The sequence below is a fragment of the Protopterus annectens genome, chromosome 1.part0, assembly GCF_019279795.1.
Source record: "Protopterus annectens isolate FY-2018-M chromosome 1.part0, PAN1.0, whole genome shotgun sequence".
NCBI lineage: Eukaryota > Metazoa > Chordata > Ceratodontiformes > Protopteridae > Protopterus > Protopterus annectens.
This window is the reverse complement of record NC_056725.1, coordinates 882,739,807-882,749,555: the sequence shown is the minus strand read 5'-3', so window position 1 is coordinate 882,749,555 and position 9,749 is coordinate 882,739,807. Positions and strand designations below refer to the sequence as shown.

The 9,749-nt window shown below is 37.8% G+C and overlaps 1 protein-coding gene across 1 annotated transcript in view; it reads left to right on the top strand.

The window, feature by feature from the left end:
• The first annotated feature begins 697 nt into the window (after positions 1 to 697).
• Positions 698 to 9,749, top strand: part of LOC122795602 (sialin-like) — a 925,743-nt gene continuing 916,691 nt past the window's right edge. Inside the window, exon 1 of the mRNA XM_044063877.1 lies at positions 698 to 794. The gene's annotated coding sequence lies outside the window, so the exon portion shown is untranslated. The remainder of the gene's footprint in view (positions 795 to 9,749) is intronic.

Below are 9,749 nucleotides of genomic sequence, written 5' to 3'. Positions count from 1 at the left end.
AAGAACCTTTGTAGCCAGATATTTATTTTGTACTGAAAAGAAAAATTCTCAACTTGAAGAATGACAGTTTAATAGTTATGTGAAGATCTTAACCTGGAGTATAAGAGGCACAGACATTTGGACTTATGTGACAGGATATACCCTACAATAGCTATAGTAAAGGGGTTTGAGGAGGCAATTGTCAGTCATAAGCAACTGCAAAACACATTTATGTGGATATATATGCATATATCCAAATTGATCTGGAAACATACATCCACCCTTTTTTCACATCTCCTGTTCATTGCAGTGTTTATATCTCCTGGCATCATTTGTAAAATCCAGCACAGAGTAAAGATTACTATTCTGAGAGTACTGAAACAAGAAAGCACACTGCCAATTTATGTAACAGCAGAGCAGATTTGTGTGGGCATGCAGGAGACTAGAAGCAGGTTACTACATAGAAGCCACACTGAAACTGTTTAAGATTTGACAATATTAATGCTAACAACTTTATCAATAAAAATAAACATGTCATTCTGCATTTCAACCTTTTAATGCACCATGATGCATGGCAGATTTTGTTAGAAAGCTGTTATGTTATCTGTGACACGGCCCTTTTAAACCAGGTGTCAAGAAGCACTTCCTGGATATAGGCTGTTACTAAACTGGTCACATCCTGGTTTAAGTCATAATTCAACACTAAATGTATTTCAGGTTTAGCTGAACAGAATTGTAAAACATCAGGGCCTGGAAGCAGTTCTGTCTCTGGTTTCAGCAGGAAACAGGATACCTTTCCTAGAAATAGAATCAAGGTGAGATGCACTTTAGATTGCTTTCTCTGTACACCTGCCTGTTTCCATATTACAGGTAGTGTCTGTGATGTTGTAGTATGCTGATTATTGGATATGTGTCTGCTTCCCCTAAGAGTGTACAAAGATAAGTAAAATCCAGCATATCAAGAAAGTTCAAACGATTGTTCACTGTGTGCTTATTTGTTAAGCACAACACTTTCAAAGGATACGTTTTGGCAGTTAAAGATTTGGAAAGGTTAAGAGTTCAAGTAGAAATAATTGTGGCAGAACAGCTGCAGACAAAGTCAGATTGAGGACTGGTACCAGCTTTCAGCAGGTTTCTTGAGTGAGGAAACAATGAGTAACTTTTCATTTTAAGATTAACAGTAGAAAAAACAAGTTTTGTTTATTTGCCTAGGAAAGTACATAGTGCCACTTTTAACAGTGTTTCACTGGAGGGCAACCTGCATCTTTTATGCTGTCTATTATAATTTCTGATAAGAGCCAGAATGTTTCATTTTGACAGTAAAAATACAGTTGCATTGACTCTTGGCTCACTTGGCTTTTCCTCTGGCATCTAACTATTGGAAAAGTGTTTGCCTTCAGCCTAAATTTGTTTAGTCTTCTGTATTTTTGAATTAGCATGACAATGATTAAACTTTGCTAAACTGGAAGATACCAGTAAGGTTCTTTTTAATGTGTTTGCTGTGGTAAGGTGCTGCAAAAATTTCACTTTCAAGTAGACAGAAGAAGGGACATCTGAAGTGTACGACAAAAAAAAAAACTCAAGATGCATGTTAAGTACAGAGATAATAAAGCTTGTTTTATGCTGATGGTTGTAAAGACATGGTAGCATTTCAGGAGATATCAAGTGAATGGATAGTCATATGCACTGACTGTGTGTGTGTGTGTTTGCTGAACAGGTAGATGGAGGAAAGGTACAGGATCTTCTGGAGTCTGAGGAAAATAGAATGCATCGAGACTTGTGTAAAGATAATCAGGCCACATAAGGATTAAAAGTTCTTGCACTACTAGGAAATTTAAGGTGGTGTGGGTTTAGCTAAGTAAAATAGGGAACCTGGAGATTATCACCTGAATACTTATGGAGACCTGGATCTCTGTTTAAATAAGGGCTGGAATGACGGAAATCACATGTTTAGAATGAACCGGAAGAGAAAAGATACAAATATCATCTGTGTGGATTTATACAGGGACAGTGGAGTGAAAAGGGTGGGTGACAGGGCTTGCAAGTACTATAGGATGTACAGACTTATAAGAACTGGATGGATATTACTATGGAGTACAGCAGTATGTAAACAGGACTCCACCCTGGCTAATTACTGGATAGGGAAGACGGCTGGAGAGATGGGGGAGACAGTTGGGGAGATGGGTATTTAAGCAGTAAAGGTGAAAGGGGAACCAGGCTGTACAAGTGTGGGTACAGGGAATGTTTCTGTAGGGGTAGGGAGTAGTATTGTGCAAGAGAGAAGAATCAGGTACAGAAAATGGCAGGTGAGCAGCTTTGACGGAAATAGAGCAGAGGATAAGTGGTGAGAAAAACAAGTGGATTCTGCTGCTAGGAGACCCATCCAAAGATAAATCTACAAAAAAAATAATCATGTGAATTAGCTACATGAGAAAGGTGAAGAGACGTTAATGTAATATCCTGCTACCTTGCTCTGGGAGAGTGTGGTAACAGGAGATACATGGCAGTATGTGGAGTGTTAAGGCACCTGGCAGCAAGGGCTCTTAAATGCACAGAGCAGCTTCAGCTGAACAAAGCAGACAGGCGGCTCTTCAAAAGAAGTCTATTAAACATACCTTACAACTTATTTGATCAAGAATTCTTAACAAAACCAAAAATAGTTAGACAAAAATCAGGGGCAGTCTTTTTTTTTAAAAAATATTAGTCTAGTTTGCTTAAAACTTTAATAAAACAACATTGTTTGCATCAGCACATTTTTCTGAACAATTACAGATACTCTAATGTCTGACATTATTTATTTTCTGTAATCATTAGTGATTTACCAGAAAATTAAAAAAATAGAAATAATTATTAGGGACAAGGTAAAAGCATAAGGCAAAAAGGGGCATTCTGCAAAACCAGGGAAAGTTGAGAGATATTGTTGTCTTCTTGTTTAATGATGGTCTGATATTCTTGTATTACACACTTCATACTATTAAACACTAAAAATGAATCAAATGGGTCTCATTACTGTAGACTAGCTATAAAAAATACTATTTAAATTTATGACAGTAACTGTATATCCACAGAGACAGCAGTTGGGTCGTCTGTGCCATATTTATGTTTTGTTTTTAACCTCCATTTTAGTTAGGCAGCAGAGAAGCAGTTAGGTAATTAAGCACAGAGTTTAATATCTCAAACATCTAACAAACTTTGGCTTGCAACCGAATAAAAATACAAACCAGAAATATATGTCATTTTGTCTAGCTCTAATGTCATGCTTGTAAGAGAGGACATACTTTGACATTGCTTCATATCCACTTTTATTCTATTAAAATTTCCTCTGGAGTGGAATTGTATGTGGCTACTAGTCAGATGGCTGCAACACCTGCTCCATTATTTATTTTATTTTGGCAATGACATCTCTTACAATCTTTTACAACTAACCCAACTAGTACACTTCAAGGTTTGTATATACCTGGTCACTTAAGCTACTTGTTGCCTTTGCTCGTACTACACCAGTCAGTTAACACTTACATCTGGACTGTCGCGGCTCTGTGCTTCTCCGGGATTTCAATCCTTTTATCAACAAATCTGTCCATTCCTTGAGCTGTTCACAAGCATGGTGAACAGGCAGGTCCATTAATATAAAGTACAAAGTCATAACAAATAATGCTACTTTCATTCCCTTCAAATTATCTACAATATGTATAATGTGCTTGTAGGAGAAATTTAGATCTCTGACCCTACAAAACTACCGTAACACAGATATAAGTGTTTTGAACTGGATTATCATATTTTCAGATTGTAATGTGATGTTAGCATAATCAGTCATCTGTCACTATTCCCATTTAGCACCAAAACTAAACAGTGATACAGGTCAGTCACATAAACTCCTGAGGAGATTTTTACTTCAACACACAAAAAACCCTCAGTGAGGCTTTCGTTCAGATTACATGTTTTTTTCTGTTTCCAAAAACAAACAGAAATGGTTGGGAAGGAAGCATGGGAACAAGCTGCATTATAATGTTTTACTTAGGGACCTCATTGTGGGGCAATGAAGTCCATTTGTGGCCTACCTCTAATACTGAAAGCCAGTCTTCTCATGTGTACTGGTGAACAATTGGATTAGGACTATTCCAATCGCAAAACCAAAGTGAAAACCTTTTAAATATTTGTCCCTGTAAGAATTTGAAAACTCAGTCCCCAAGGGCCTTATGATGTAACTTACAATGGCATATGTACCATTGCAATACTTCAAGGGGATCAGGATGCTTGCATAACGCATTGGACCTCTTAACAGCAATGGTGCAAGCCATGTTGAACAACACAGCTGATTTGAAGGCAGCCAGTGCCAATTAGGAAATGTAACTCAAGTCCCTTTTGGAAGCAATTGAAAAGCACTAGCAGGAGATCAAAGCACAAAAGGAAATGATAGCGTTGCACTCTCAGCAGAAGGCAGATCCGCAGTTAAAACACACAGAATGGGACTCAAGGCAGATGACCCTGGGAACAGAAGTAGGCACAATAATCTAGACTTCATTCACTTCATTGGCATATCAGAGGGGAAAGAGGAGAGTGACCCTGTTTCTTTTACAGTGAATGAGCTTAAGGGCATTTGGTGGAAAGAATGCACAGAATAAATGCCAAGAATGAGCTGGCCAACCTGCCAACCTGCCCAAGTAATTCATTGTCCATTTTTTGGACTATATAGTGAGATGCTGGTGTTGAGAAATGCATGAAGCTGGGTGCTAACTTAGGCATTGCAGGAACACAGGTTCATATTTCTCCAGACTATATTAATGCCCTTTTCTGAAAGAGGAATGCAATGGTACCAAATATAAAGAAGCTAAGAGACATGGAAGCTTCATGCCAGCTTCAGTGTCCTACTGTTCTATGTATAACACATGCAGGCCAATTAGAAATGTTTGATATGCCAGAAGATGTAGATGCATTCATTATCAATGCTTTGCAGTACATGTAAAAGGATCCTCTGACAAAATGAAATGTTGCCATGGAAGTAGAGCAAAATAGGGAGACTTAGCAGTTATCTCATTCTGTCCCCACTTCACCAAGGAAGTCACCACCTGGCAAAAAGCAGTGCCCAACATCTTCAGGAGAATTATCCCTCTGAGGGGCAGGGGACAACAGCTGTGACCACCAATCCCTTAACATTACACCAGGGCCTATGGGTAACAGATTTAGATGTCACTGATGATTATTTGATGGTATGCAAAGGATTTGACTCAACCCCTGCAGAATTTGATTTTCTTGATAAATCCCAGGTCAGTCTGACAATTAAGCGGTCAGTGTGGTTTCACTCACTTTAAAGGTACTGTAAGACTTTTTCTTTTGTACACATCTCTATTATTTTTTTGGAATACAGGTGTAGTGTATATACACTAATGTCTGGAGTGGATGAGTTGTTAAGGCCTATTCTCCCTCTCGTTCACATTTTAAGTTTGATTTTTGTGTGTTAATCACTATTCTTCTATTTCTTTTGATGGCAAGGGATACATTCACCCTCTTGAAATGTTTTAAGTTTAATTGTCTAGTGTTAATCACACTCAGAACTGTTGCCAGTTTGCAGTGATCTAAGGAGGGGGAATTTAGTTTGTTTTATTGCAGACATACTTCCATTACTGGATTATATAATCTGTTTCACTATTTGTTGTAATGGCAGAGGATAAGATTTAAAGGAACACATATATCAGTAACACCACTGGATGGTTTACTGCCAGGGTTTATTCAGTAGTTGTAAGCTAAGGCAGACTGTTCCCATTCCATCCATGTTGAAAGAGATTGTTTCAGTTTGTGTTTTATTTGTGATTGCTACATGGTTGACAACTTTGTTTGATTTCTAGGAGGAATTCTGCATACAATTATGGATGACAGTAATGTTGGATTTATTAGAGACCGCAATTGTAATACAATAGGTTCCTGAGCATATGCAAATAGACATGAGGGGTTAAGGGGATTTCTTGAAATGTGAGGTCTTTAAATGCCACTTAAGCAAAAGGCATGTATGAACTTGTTGAAATCTTTACAGGTAGATTTGATTTTCTTTAGGAAACTTAACAGAAAAATAAAGGGTATATGTTTTTTCACAAAAAAGTGGAAAGGGGCAAAGCGTCTGCAGCTGCAGGAAGTCAGACCCCCAACTGTCTGTCAATTCCAGTACATTTATTTATTTATTTGTTTATTTATTTATTTATTTGCAGTTGTATAACCAGGATAGTCCATTGGGTCTGAAGAATCCATTTTCAATGGAGTCCTGGGGAGAAAAGCTCCTCATACAGATTACACAAAGGTTAATATACAAACATAGATTACATGAAGATTACAGAGGTAAACAAACAAAGATTAATATACACACATAAATTGCATGAAGATTACAGAGGTAAACAGACTGATCAAAACATTTTGATCAAAGGTAATAATGTCAAAAGTATAATTTTTTTTCTTCCTTCTCTAGTAGGATTGAGGATAGGTAGTTAGATGCAGTAGGTAAGAAATTGCTAGATATTAGTAAGGAGTTGTATAATAGAAGCAAGCAAGAATATGTTACCTGGGATTTGAGAGAAGGAAAGGAAAAAGTGTTGAAGTAAAGTGTAGGTTATGAGGGATGGGAGACTGAAGTAGTCATGGGGTTAATTTGCGAGTTTTAGACAGTATGTGGATCCTACCCAAGGTGCAGACAACTGGAGTCATAATCATGATAGGTTGTTATGGTACTAAGGAAGATACACCTCATTTTTGAGCAAGTTCTTACAAAGTTTGCTAGATATGGGGAGTTGCAAGCATATGTTGCACATGAGAGATTTCAGTACACCACTGGATCGAAGGCTAAAGCCACGCTGGTGCAGCGGTAGCGTTGTCGCCTCACAGCAAGAGGTTCTCCCATTCGATTTTCGGCTGGAGCACCTTCTGTGTGGAGTCTGCATGTCTTCCCCACAGTCAAGTAGCGTTTGAAAGACATGCATGAATGGGCATGCCTTCGTTGAAGGTTGGGCGTCGAGCTGGCACCTAGGCACCGTAAAAGTCCACTGCCAATCATTAGCGGACCGGAGTTCTGCTGTAGTGACCCCTAACCAGGAAAAGCCAAAACAAAAACAACAACTGGATCGAAGGCTAGATAGGATATCGCAAAATCATTTCTAAATATCTAAAACCCCCAAGGAGTTTCCAAAATGTAATACAACATTTGCACTTAATATTTATTGATTGATTTATTTATTTATTGGCATTTGATTACTGGGAAGGTCTATTTATGTATTTATTGACATTTGATTACTGAGTAAGTCATGGGTAAGTGCCCATTTTCAGCAGAAGCACAGGGAGAAAAGCTCCAAAGCATTACAAGACATTTTAACGATAATTAGTTTTATATTTTTACTCCTTTTATATGTTTTATGCTCTTTGTACAAAATAGCTATGTTCATATATATATATATATATATATATATATATATATATATATATATATATATATATATATATATATTTTTTTTATTATAATTTTTTTACTATGTAATTGGAACTTTTCTCCCTGGGCCTCTGCTGAAAACGGTCACCTTGTGACCAGTCGGACTAACCCGGTAAAAAAATTGAAAATAAAATAAATAATAAATAAATAAAAACAATACAAAAAATACAGTTTAAGTAGTTAATGCCAAATTAGACATAATATGAAAACATTGGTTAAGAGTGGATACAAGTTATATGACAATGACTTAGCAGTTATAGTAATGCTAGCCTGTTTATAGAGAAATTAAAGGAAAGTTAGTATAATACAAACAGGAATTGCAATGCAAAAATGAGAGAAAATTAGGCTTATGATATATTTAGAGGGAAAGCCAGGAGAGAGAAATTGATAGATGTAAGGAATGAGTGATGAAAGGAGAATAAGGAGATGTAAGGTATGAATAGGTATTTGTCCACATGTAGGGATATAGTTTATCCTGGTGTTGATCAAGAACAGAGCCAGCATTTGGCTAGGAAGTCCTTCAGAATGGTTTGAAGGATGGGACTGCAGGTATTGACCTGATCGACAGAGATAAAATGTTCCAGGCCTTAGCAACATAGTAGGAGTACAGACAATGATCATTAGATTTGATAGGTTAGTGGACAGACAGGAGTTTTTGGTAATTGAATTGTAATGACAGATTAGGAACATAGTTGTGTAAAATGTTATTTTCTGCTGATCAAGCAGATGAATTCTTAATTTTATAGATGGTAAGAAGCTGTGTGTATGCTAGCTGATAGGGTAGTTCTAACCCGTAAAGGCTTCTTAGTGCTACACATTGTTGGGTTCTAAAAGGGGTGTTTCCTGCAAATTTAGCAACTTTGTTATAGCATTGTTCTGATTTTCATTTTTGTGAGAAATGTAGATTAATAAGGATGGGAGCACCATAAAAAGAGAGGAGATAAGTAGTGGCGAGTGTAGCTTTAGTTGTGTCAATTAGAACGTTTTCGGCTCTATAAAGCATCCTTAGTTTTTCTTATGCAATTTTGTATATGCAGATCAAATTTTTCCTATGCAATTTTGTATATGCATGTCAAATTTGAGATTATCATCTGCTACCATCAATAATAATTTAATATGAGACGTTTATTCAGTAGTTGCACTATCAAGACAGAGGACAAAATTTAATAAGATAGATCCTGGGTCACAAGACTTCTGTCCTGTTTTCTTATGCAATTAGAGACTAAACTATTTGATAGTGCTGGCTGGGTGTTGAGAGAAAATAGCACCATTGGTTATTCAACATAAGCAGGTAGATTTTGTTAAGGGGAGACAGGCATGTGTATACCTAGTCCATCTGTGGTTGAATTTAATGCAACTGTGGTATTCTCAGTACTGGCTGTATCCTCTGACTGCCCCATTCCTTGATCTCAAGAAGGTGTTTCACTCCTTAAAAATGGAGCTTTTTTATGAGATGCTGTGATGGCCCTGCACTGGCCCAGTAATCAAGGATCCTCAGTCCTCACCACTAACACCAGTGAGGGATGTGCACATTGGGGGGATGACAAGTACACACACAGTAAAGTACAATTTCCCTTAAGAGCACACAGAGATCACAGTCAATCTGGGGCTGGTTTCTCCCTCTCTCTCCGGATCCACAATAAGACTCCCCACTGGTACAGCTATAGGGTTAAGATCTCAGCTGAGTGGTCAGGCCAAAACCTCTAGCACCGACTTTCTCCAACCAGTGCTTCATGTCCCTTCCCAAGTAGCTCACACACACACACACACACACACACACACACACACACACACACACACACACATTTTGAGATTTGATTTATATACAAACACACAGACACTCCTGAGGAAGGCTGGCACAGGTTTACTAGCTATCCCACTTCTGCCCAAATGATAGGGTAGTAATCCCTGCCACCAACCACCCTTTATCAGCTACTTTAGGCCCTTCCCAAAGGATGACCAATTCTACTGTGCAGTGTCACTATTATCCAAATGGTAAGTGTGACCAAACAGCAAGGCTATTTCGGCAGTGGCGGTACGTGCCATCGGACTGGAGGACTGCAGCCCCACCAGCTGTGGAAGAAAGAAAGAAAAGATCATGTTTAAAAATAAAAAAAAAATATTTCTAATTAAAATTATTTAAGTATTTACAGTGCTGTAAGAGAGTCCGAATGACTCGACATTCACCAAGTCCTAGAAGTCGAACTGCACATGGTCAGCGAGTTCCGTTTTTTTTTCTCCTTACTTTGAGTGTAAATCTGAATCTGGACTGTTGTAAAAACAGTCTAGATTAAGGAAAAAGGCA